This window comes from Trichechus manatus, unplaced genomic scaffold (assembly GCF_000243295.1).
Source record: "Trichechus manatus latirostris isolate Lorelei unplaced genomic scaffold, TriManLat1.0 scaffold00036, whole genome shotgun sequence".
NCBI lineage: Eukaryota > Metazoa > Chordata > Mammalia > Sirenia > Trichechidae > Trichechus > Trichechus manatus.
The window spans coordinates 18,001,188-18,010,935 of NW_004443972.1; positions in this window are offsets into that span (position 1 = coordinate 18,001,188).

The window sequence follows — 9,748 nt, forward strand, 5'->3', positions numbered from 1 at the left end:
TAAATTCTACACCAACATCTGCTTACGTTGACATACAGAGGTTTAAAAAACATTTTTTTCGTACAAGCTCAGGTTTATGTTTCATTTTCTTCTAGAAACCACTCCAGATTGCTTTGGCAAGTCATTGGAGTTTGTATAACCTTTCTATTTGCAACCAAAAGAAGAACTTAAAATAACACAATTTTCCGGGTATGTACATTATACATATATCTAATTTTTAGCAGAAGAAGAAAAATTGAAGTCACATAGCATTTTGTCAGAAATACACAATATAACTGTATTTTTTTCTTCCTCTGAAAGATTATAAGGTACTACAGACAGAAACATTTTTCTTTCAGCACAATTTCTTTGTTCATATAGCACCATATGCACTTTCAGTAAATACAGAAGTTTAAAAATTCAACTGTCTAAACTCATGACTGCTTTACTTTAAAGAAATAAAATGCCATCTGGTTAAATTTAGTATGGGTTAGGTGTGTATGCACAGGCTAGAAAGATGGAAAGATCAGTAAGAATAATTTACCAACAGACCTTTTGAAGAATGGAAATGGCTTTGCATAAGTGATATTTTTGCTTCCCTCTCAGAATATCTTCGGAAAGAGGAGAGTATTTATAATTGTAAGTAAAGCCTTTAAAATAAATAAAAAAGTAGGTCCTTACAAACAATTTCACTTTGACTAAATCTACATAATTTCAAAAAAATTTGGTCAAATTGACAGATTTAGTAAAATCATTGACTCGATTAAAAAAAACAGAATAAGCACAATAGTTTTAGTATTCTGGCTGGGTCATCACAATTCACCTGGTTAGATTCTATGATTCCACATAAACACAATTGTTAACCTACTTTGTCTTTCATTTTTCCATTAATGATTTTCTTCTGTAGGGAGTTTATAATATTCTCATCCTGATAAAAACAGACTTCATGGTGACTTTCAGGGATTGTTTGTGAAAGGTAATCAGGAAACATTGAAATCGTTGCTGTTTATTTTAGCATGGAGGCTTGCTCCAGGAAAGAGCAGGACAGTGGCTTGGGAACTTCCTCTCTGACTTTCTTCAGACACCCCTCCCTGAATTCCAGCCTTATGAAAAATCTGTTGAGGAAAATGAGTCATTAAGCACTTACTGGCAGAGAGATTCAGCCACCCCAGCCTCTGGAAGAGCCCTCTCCTTGCAGTTGAAGAGGCCAGCCTTTTATAAACTGAAGCATTCATGAACAGTAATATCCAAGTTATACTATACACTTGTAGATATCTCCATGTGATTGTGACATCCTCAGATCCAAGGTATATGCCACCAGCCAGGACCCAAAAGACCTGGTCCCGTGTGGGTTCCCTCTGACTGACTGCTTCCTTTGTTCACACAGCGTGCTCGCAGAAGTTCTGTCCCAGCCTGCCAAACCCAAAGTCCACAAATACTTTTTAGTGGGTAAATTCCAAGACCTTATGTTCTGGAGTGAAACTAACTGTAATAAATGATTAGGGTGTAATTAAAATGAATATTATTAGCTTTAGCAATTAAAAATGCACCGACATGTGACTGGTCTGAGTACCTGTTAGGATTCTAAAGTGGAGTGTGGGAGTCACAAGAGACCCATTTGACAGGCTTTATGGAGAAAGCACGATGCTTTCAGTGGGTGAATTTAAGTTGCAACTGTTAGCAAGGGAGAAAAAAATATGATGGTGAAACATGTTTATTTAGCTTTGTTTGTTTTTTACTTGGAAGTTTAGATGATTCAGATTGGAACTTCTGGAAAACTTCTACTGGTTTGAGCTGTTTTAAGAAAAAATGAGACTGACTACAAAAATATAGATGTCAAGAGTTTTTCCATTTGATTTCATGGTTTAGGGATATATTATTTACCATAGTGTTACCTATGTCCATCTCTCTGAGGTAATGTGTAAGCGTTCTCGTTTTCATCCAAAGACTCTCACAAAAATTTAGCTATTTTTAAATATTATAACCCATCTTTGCTGGTTTTCTCTCCTTTTGGAGGCAAGTTTTTAAACATGAAGGAAATAGACTACTATTCTTATTTTATACAATTAGCTAGCATCCAGTAAACATCTTTGTTGGAAAGACAAAAAACAATGAGACAAAGTTTGTGTCCTTGAGGAGATTACATTTTGGTACAAGGACGGCAGGTAAATTGTTGCATATTTGCTTATTTTCACTTTCTGGAGCTCTTGCTGAGAATGACCCTGAGCTGGATTTGTGCTTAGTAGGAACAGTCTTCTGATTGGTGAGTGATTTCTGCATGGCCTAGGAGGAGGGACCAAAAGTACACAATGCCACATGTTTATAGTCCTCAATCAAAGCCTAAGCTTTGTCATGATTGGGACTTCTGTCAGAAAGCAACTCTGGGTCTACTTGAAGGCTACAAAAATGGGAGGGATAGCTTTGGCCTGTAAACAATTAAGGACAAGAATTAGGATAATAGAGACTCAACTAAGCTCTTTCCAGAGACAGATCTTATAAGGTTTAATTTGGAATATGACTGCCGTATTTTTACACAAATAACGTGCGCATTATACTTTTTTTGCCAACCGTGAACCCCCATCACATATTCTTTTCCTAGGCACGCTATGTGCATTATATGTGTGGACACATTATTTGTGAAAGATTTGGTACATTGTAGTAGGCTCAGTAGGTAAGTTAGTTATAACATAAATCCATAGGTTACTAAGGGAATTTGCTGGGTGGTGCAGTGGTTAAAAGTTACAGCGTGCTGGTTAGTAACAAAAAGTTCGGCAGTTTGAATGCATCAGCTGCTCCTTGGAAACCCTATGGAGTTCTACTCTGTCCTGTACGGTCGCTATGAGTTGGAATGGACTCAACGGCGATGGGTTTATTTAGCAATAGCCATAGGATGTCTACCACAAATGATTTTGATTTTTTTTTTTCCAGAAAAAGAAATACATTCCTGGAGTGTGATGGTCAAATCATACTGTAGCATAACTAAGGATGTTGTCTTTTTATTTAGGGGTAGGGAGATAAAGAAAGAAGGATGCCTTCATTCACCAAAAGCTAAGACAAATTATTAAACAAGTTGTAAGTAAGGGGTATGAGGACGAGGTGGAGCTAATATAAGCTTTGATTTCACACTCTTTAAAGTAAAAATTTGCTCCTAAGAAGGTCAAGCCTGCCAATGGTGATTCTTCAGATTCAGTAAACATTTATCATTCACAGTTATATACAAAATGCTTTAATATATTATTTCATTTAAACCATTCCAAAACTCATTTTACTGATTAGGAAACAAAGGCCCAGAAAAGTTTGGTCACTTGCCCAAAATTATAATAGGATCCTGCGTTACTACACTATACTGCTTCTTTGTGATATGCCTCAAAGCTGATTTCAAAGTAATAAATACTTTAATAATTTTTTCATTGGACCTCTCACTGATATTTCTACTGAGAGACACGGTCCTAAAAAGGTGTGATGGCAGAATCTTTAGAGCTGAACTATATATGATCCTCACAGTGCATTCTCACACATGTCTCAAAGCCTCATGGTCTTGTTCTACAGAAACTGTATCTAAAGTATTAATTTGGGTAGAGTTTTGCTAGATATGGGGTCTAGTAATCACAGCAGTAGTTATATAGTGCCTTGGGTTAAAACATCTTCCTCCAAGGTCTTCTTTAAGGGAATCATCAAAATGCCCACAATCAAAGACATTTTGGTATCCAAGCTAGGGAGAGTCCTGAGGTCTTCACAGCTCATAATTGCTATTACATAGTTATAGATTTGGAAGAAATGGCTGGACCTAGCACCAATGAGAAATGATGTAGTTAAAGCTACTTTTTGAATCTGATCTAATTTCTAAAATCACAATTGTCACACAAGATGGTATATGCAGGAACTTGTTTGCCAGTTTGTAATCGGTACTTGCTACCTTAATAAATGCCATAAATTAGATGGCAGTGGTTCATTATCCTATCATAATTGGGGCAAGTTCTCCATGGAGACCCAGAGAGTTAAATACCAAAGTTGAAGTAGAAAAAGGAGTATTAGGAAAACAACCCATTTCTTTGGTTGCCAAGGAGTCAAACATTTAGAAGATAAATCAGCAATTCCATATGGTTTAAAATGTAAATATTATGTAGTTTTGAGGTAGTTAATCAATAGGAAGACTGGTTGAATAGTATAAATTATATACTTTAATATAACTTACTAAGGTACACTTCTATTTCATTAGTATGTTTAGATTAGAGTATATTACTACCACTGTCTAATGTTTGGAATTCCTGGGTGGTGCAAACGGTTAACGTACTTGGCTGCTAACCAAAAGATTGGAAGTTCAAGTTCACCCAGAGGCACTTTGGAAGACAGGCCTGGTGAGCTACTTCTGATAAATTAGCCATTGAAAACCCTATGGAGCACAGTTCTACTCTGACATAGATGAAGTCATCATGAGTAGGAATTGACTTGACAGCAACTGGTTCGGTTAGGTTAGCTAATGTTTATTGAACACTTTTATTGAGCCTGACACTTTTCTAAGCACTTTCGGTACTATCTCATCTTATCCTCAGAATATTATTACTATTATTATCCTCATTTTACAAATGAGGACAAGGATGCACAGAAAATTTAAGTTACTTCCCCAAAGTCACACAGCCTGTGGGTGGTAGAGATAGGACATGAACCCAGGCAGTCTTACTTCATAATACCATTTGATCGATCAATTTTTAGAGTTCTGACAGGAGGATACAAGTGGCTAGAGTGATGGGATTTATAAGCCAGGCTGGATATAGAGGAAGTAAAGACAGAAGGAAGAAGTTAGATGAGTTAATAAACTGGATATCTTAATGAAGACCGAAAGCATGTGTTGTAGTAGTAACTGGGCGATACAGAGGGAAGTCAAAAAGATTGTTACCTGTTAGCAGCAGGTTTCAGTTTAAGATTTCAGTTCAAGGAGCTGACAGGGACTAGGGTATGGTTACGGAAGTGGGTGATTGAGGTAGAGGAAAGAAGTGAAGGTTCCTAGAGATATAGTTGGTAAAGGAGGGAGAGATTAGGGTATTGTGTGGGCTATCCACTTGGAAACTTAATTCACCTCAAATTACAGCAACACTTGGGGTAAAGCAATACCCTGAATCACATTCCAAACTCTTTATGAAAGATTTGGAGAAATTTCCAGTGCAAGGTGGCAGACTGAACATATAAAAGTATCTCTTTGCCTTCTAAAATTTCATTAAACTAATTGTAAAGGGAGGAAAAAGACACAGAAATATAACAATGAAGAGAACAGAAAGGGTCTCATCAGTGGAAAAAGCAGAGCAGAAATAGCAGCTTCCTGGGATACACATTAAAAAAAAAAAAATCTGCCAGTTAGAAGCATGGAACAGTTCCAGAATTGAGATGGCAATTAACCACTGAGAGCAGGAGGGAGAAATGGGACTTATAAAAGAGACTAGCTGGATGTCAGTATATGGCCCCTTCATGTCTCAGTGCAGAACGATCTGCAGCTGAGCATTTATCCCAAGCAAAACACAGGTGATTTCATTTTAAGAGATAATGAATTATGAGAGAGAGTACTATAGGAGCTAGCATGGGAGTTAGTGCACCAGAATAATTCAGTCCTTCAGCTTAATGGTTTCCTGACCTCTTAGCCTTAAACAAAACTTATCAGCCAACAAGCCTTACTGCATACAAAGGTCTCTCCATTCTTTCCTCATTCGTACATCTGCTACAAAAACCAAGAACCAATAGATAAGAATAATAATTTAAACAACAGCGAGAATCAAAACTCCAAACATGGAAGAAAAAAATAAAAATACCAAGATGAACAAGGGGAGAAAAAAAAAAGCCCTCAAGGAAAACAGAAAAAAGAAATGACTATGGAGATAATTCTGGAAACAGAAGAAGGCTTTTTAAAAGATTGAATTAGCATCCTCAGTGAGATTCAACAAGGTATTGCCATAATTAAGTCACCAGATTTGAAAAAATAACATTCAAAAAAAAAAAAAAAACCTCTTAGATATTAAAAAAAGAAAATTACCAGAGAAATCAACATAAGTTTTGGAAGATAAATTTGAGGAAGTCTCTCGGAATATAGAAAAGAAAGGCAAAGATGGAAAATATAATAAAAAAAGATAAGACATAAGATATATACCCAGGAACTTTAGCATCTAATTAATAGGACTTCCAGGAAGAAAGATCAAAGAAAGTAGAGGAAAATAAGATGATTACAGAATGAATACAAGAGAATATCCCAAAGCTGAAGAAAGTAAGTTTTCAGATTGAAATGGCTCATAAAACACCAGCACAAAATGTGAGAAAAGACTCATACCTAAATACATAATTGAGAAATTCCAGAAATTAATTATAAAGAGAAGATTCTAAATGTTTCCAGAGAGAAAAACAAGTCACCCACAAAAGAAGCAAAAAGCAGACTGATATCAAACCTGCCACCCACCAACTAGATGCTGCAAAACAATGGAGTAATGTTTTTAAAGTTCTGAGAGAAAATGCTTGTCAGTCTAGAATCTACCACCCTAGATACCAATCAAATATGAGGAGAGAATAAAGGTATTTTCAGATGTGTCAGAACTCAAAGTTTACATCTCAAACATTCTTTCTTAGGAAGGACCTTGAGGATGATTTTCAGAAAAAATGAGAGTGTAATCTATGGAAGCCATCACTCAGAGGAGAGACAAGCTGAGCAAGAGATGAAGAATCCAGTCTTCTGAAACCAGACGCTAGCTACATCAAGTGAGCTCTATCTTCAGCCACTTCAGAAGTCACATTTTTTTTTTTTTTGCAAAATTTATTTTTATTGAAGTTTGGGTTGTTAATCCTACAACTTCCAACCAAAAGAATCTCAATAGTCACATAAACTGATGAAGGCAGCTGATGGAATGTAAAAGTAGAATTTAAGAACATTTTCCACTGAGCAGCACAAGAAGTACAATTGGACTCACAGAGAAAGAAATGTAATCCTACCAAACTACTTGGATCAAGAGTCACAATAGTTTGATTGTTTATTGGTTTTAAGAAGTCCCTGGGTTACACAAATGGTTAAGCCATTGACTACTGACTAAAAGATTAGAGATTTGAACCCACCCAGAGGTGCCTCTTAAGAAAGACCTGTTGATCTGCTTCTGGAGGGTCACAGCCATGGAACAGTTCTACTCTGCAACACATGGGATTGTCATGGCTTGAAACTGACTTGAAGGCAACTGTTTTTGTTGTTGACATTGTTGTTGTTTTATTGGTTTTAAGTTTACAACTAAAAATTTTTAGAATTCACTATGAAAAATCACAAAAGACTCTGTCTCTAGAAAAATTATTAACCTTGATAAGTGTAAAAATAATCATATATCTAACAAAAGTTGGAAAGTGGAAGGAGATGAAGAAGGTGAATGGAAGGGCAGGAATGATCATGTCTTCATCTCCCAAAGCAGGAAGTCAAGAAATCTTGTCTGTGATGAGGAGAATAAGAATAGGATGCGCACATAGCACTTTCTGCCATGTCATCTCCAAGTGCACAATAGAAAAATAGACAAAGGTCATAACTCAGGAAAATTCACATATTCACAAAAGATAAACATAGCTTTAACCACTACACCACCAGGGCTCCTGACCACTCTCATAACTACCTAGTGGCAGAGGAAAGTGATACAAACTTTCTGAAGAGCAATATAGGAGTAAATATCAAAACTGTGCATGCTCTTTGGCACAGCAATTCTACCTCTAGGCATGTACTTTGAAGATGACATTGGATAAGGGTACAAAGATGCAAATATAAGAGTATTTGTTGAAACTCAGTTTACAATATCTAGAAACTGAAAACAATCTAAAAGTCCATCAACAAGGAACTGTTGTTGTTGTTGTTAGGTGCTGTCAAGTCGGTTCCGACTTATAGCAACTCTTTATACAACAAAATGAAACTGTCCAGTCCTGCACCATTCTCACAATTGTTGTTATGCTTGAGCCCATTGTTGCAGCCACTGTGTCAGTCCATCTCGTTGAGGGTCTTCCTCTTTTTTGCTGACCCTCTTCCTTACCAAGCATGATGTCCTTCTCCAGGGACTGGTTCCTCCTGATAATATGTCCAAAGTATGTGAGACAAAGTCTCACCATCTTTGCTTCTAATGAGCATTCTATCTGTACTTCTTCCAATACAGATTTGGTTCATTCTTCTAGCAGTCCATGGTATACTCAATATTCTTCACCAACACCATAATTCAAAGACATCAATTTTTCGGTCTTCTTTATTCATTATCCAGCTTTCACATGCATATGAGGTGATTGAAAATACCATGGCTTGGGTCAGGCGCACGTTAGTCCTTAAAGTGACGTCTTTGATTTTTGACACTTTAAAGCAGTCTTTTGCAGCAGATTTGCCTAGTGTAATGCATCGTTTGATTTCTTGACTCCTGCTTCTATGGGTGTTGATTGTGGATCCAAGTAAAATGAAATCCTTGACAACTTCACTCTTTTCTCCATTTATTATGATGTTGCCTATTGGTCCAGTTGTGAGGATTTTTGTTTTCTTTATGTAGAGATGTAATCCATAATGAAGGCTGTGATCTTTGATCTTCATCAGTAAGTACTTCAAGCAAGCCAGGTTGGGTTGTCTGCATATTGCTGGTTGTTAATGAGTCTTCCTCCAATCCTGATGCTGCGTTCTTCTTCATATAGACCAGCTTCTTGGATTATTTGCTCAGCATACAGATTGAACAAGTATGGTGAAGGATACAACCCTGATACACAACTTTCCTGACTTTAAACCACGCGGTATCCCCTGGTTCAGTTCGAATGACTACCTCTTGGTCTAAGTACAGGTTCCTCATGAGCACAATTAAGTGTTCTGAAATTCCCATTCTTCACGTTATCCATAATTTGTTATGATCCACATAGTTGAATGCCTTTGCATAGTCAATAAAACACAGGCAAACATATATCTGATATTCTCTGCTTTCAGCCATGATCCATCTGACATCAGCAATGTTATCCCCTGTTCCATGTCCTCTTCTGAATCTGGCTTGAATTTCTGGCAATTCCTTGTTGATGTATCGCTGCAAGCACTTTTAAATGATCTTCAGCAAAATTTACTTGTGCGTGATATTAATGATATTGTTCGATAATTTCTGAATTCTGTTGCATCACCTTTCTTTGGAATGGGTACAAATATGGATCTCTCTCTCACAGTTGGTTGGCCAGGGAACTGTCTTCCAAATTTCTTGGCATAGAGAAATGAGCACCTCCATTGCTACATCTGTTTGTTGAAACATCTCAATTGGTATTCCGTCAATTCCTGAAGCCTTGTTTTTCACCAATGCCTTCAGTGCAGCTTGGACTTCTTCCTTCAGTACCCTCAGTTCTTGATCATGTGCTGCCTCCTGAAATGGTTGAACATCCACCAATTCTTTTTGGTATAGTGACTCTGTATATTCCTTCCATCTACTTTTGATGCTTCCTGTGTTGTTTAATATTTTCCCAATAGAATCCTTCAATACTGCAACTTGAGGCTTGACTTTTTTCTTCACTTCTTTCAGCTTGAGAAACACCGAGTGTCTTCTTCCCTTTGATTTTCTATCTCCAGGTCTTTGCACATGTCACTGTAATAGTTTACTTTGTGTTCTCGAGCCGCTCTTTGAAATCTTTTTTTTTATTTTATTGTACTTCAGGTGAAGGCTTACAAAACAAATAGTTTCTCATGAAACAGTAGTACACATATTGTTTTATGACACTGGTTAACAACCCCACAACATGTCAACCCTCTCCCTTCTCAACCTTTTTT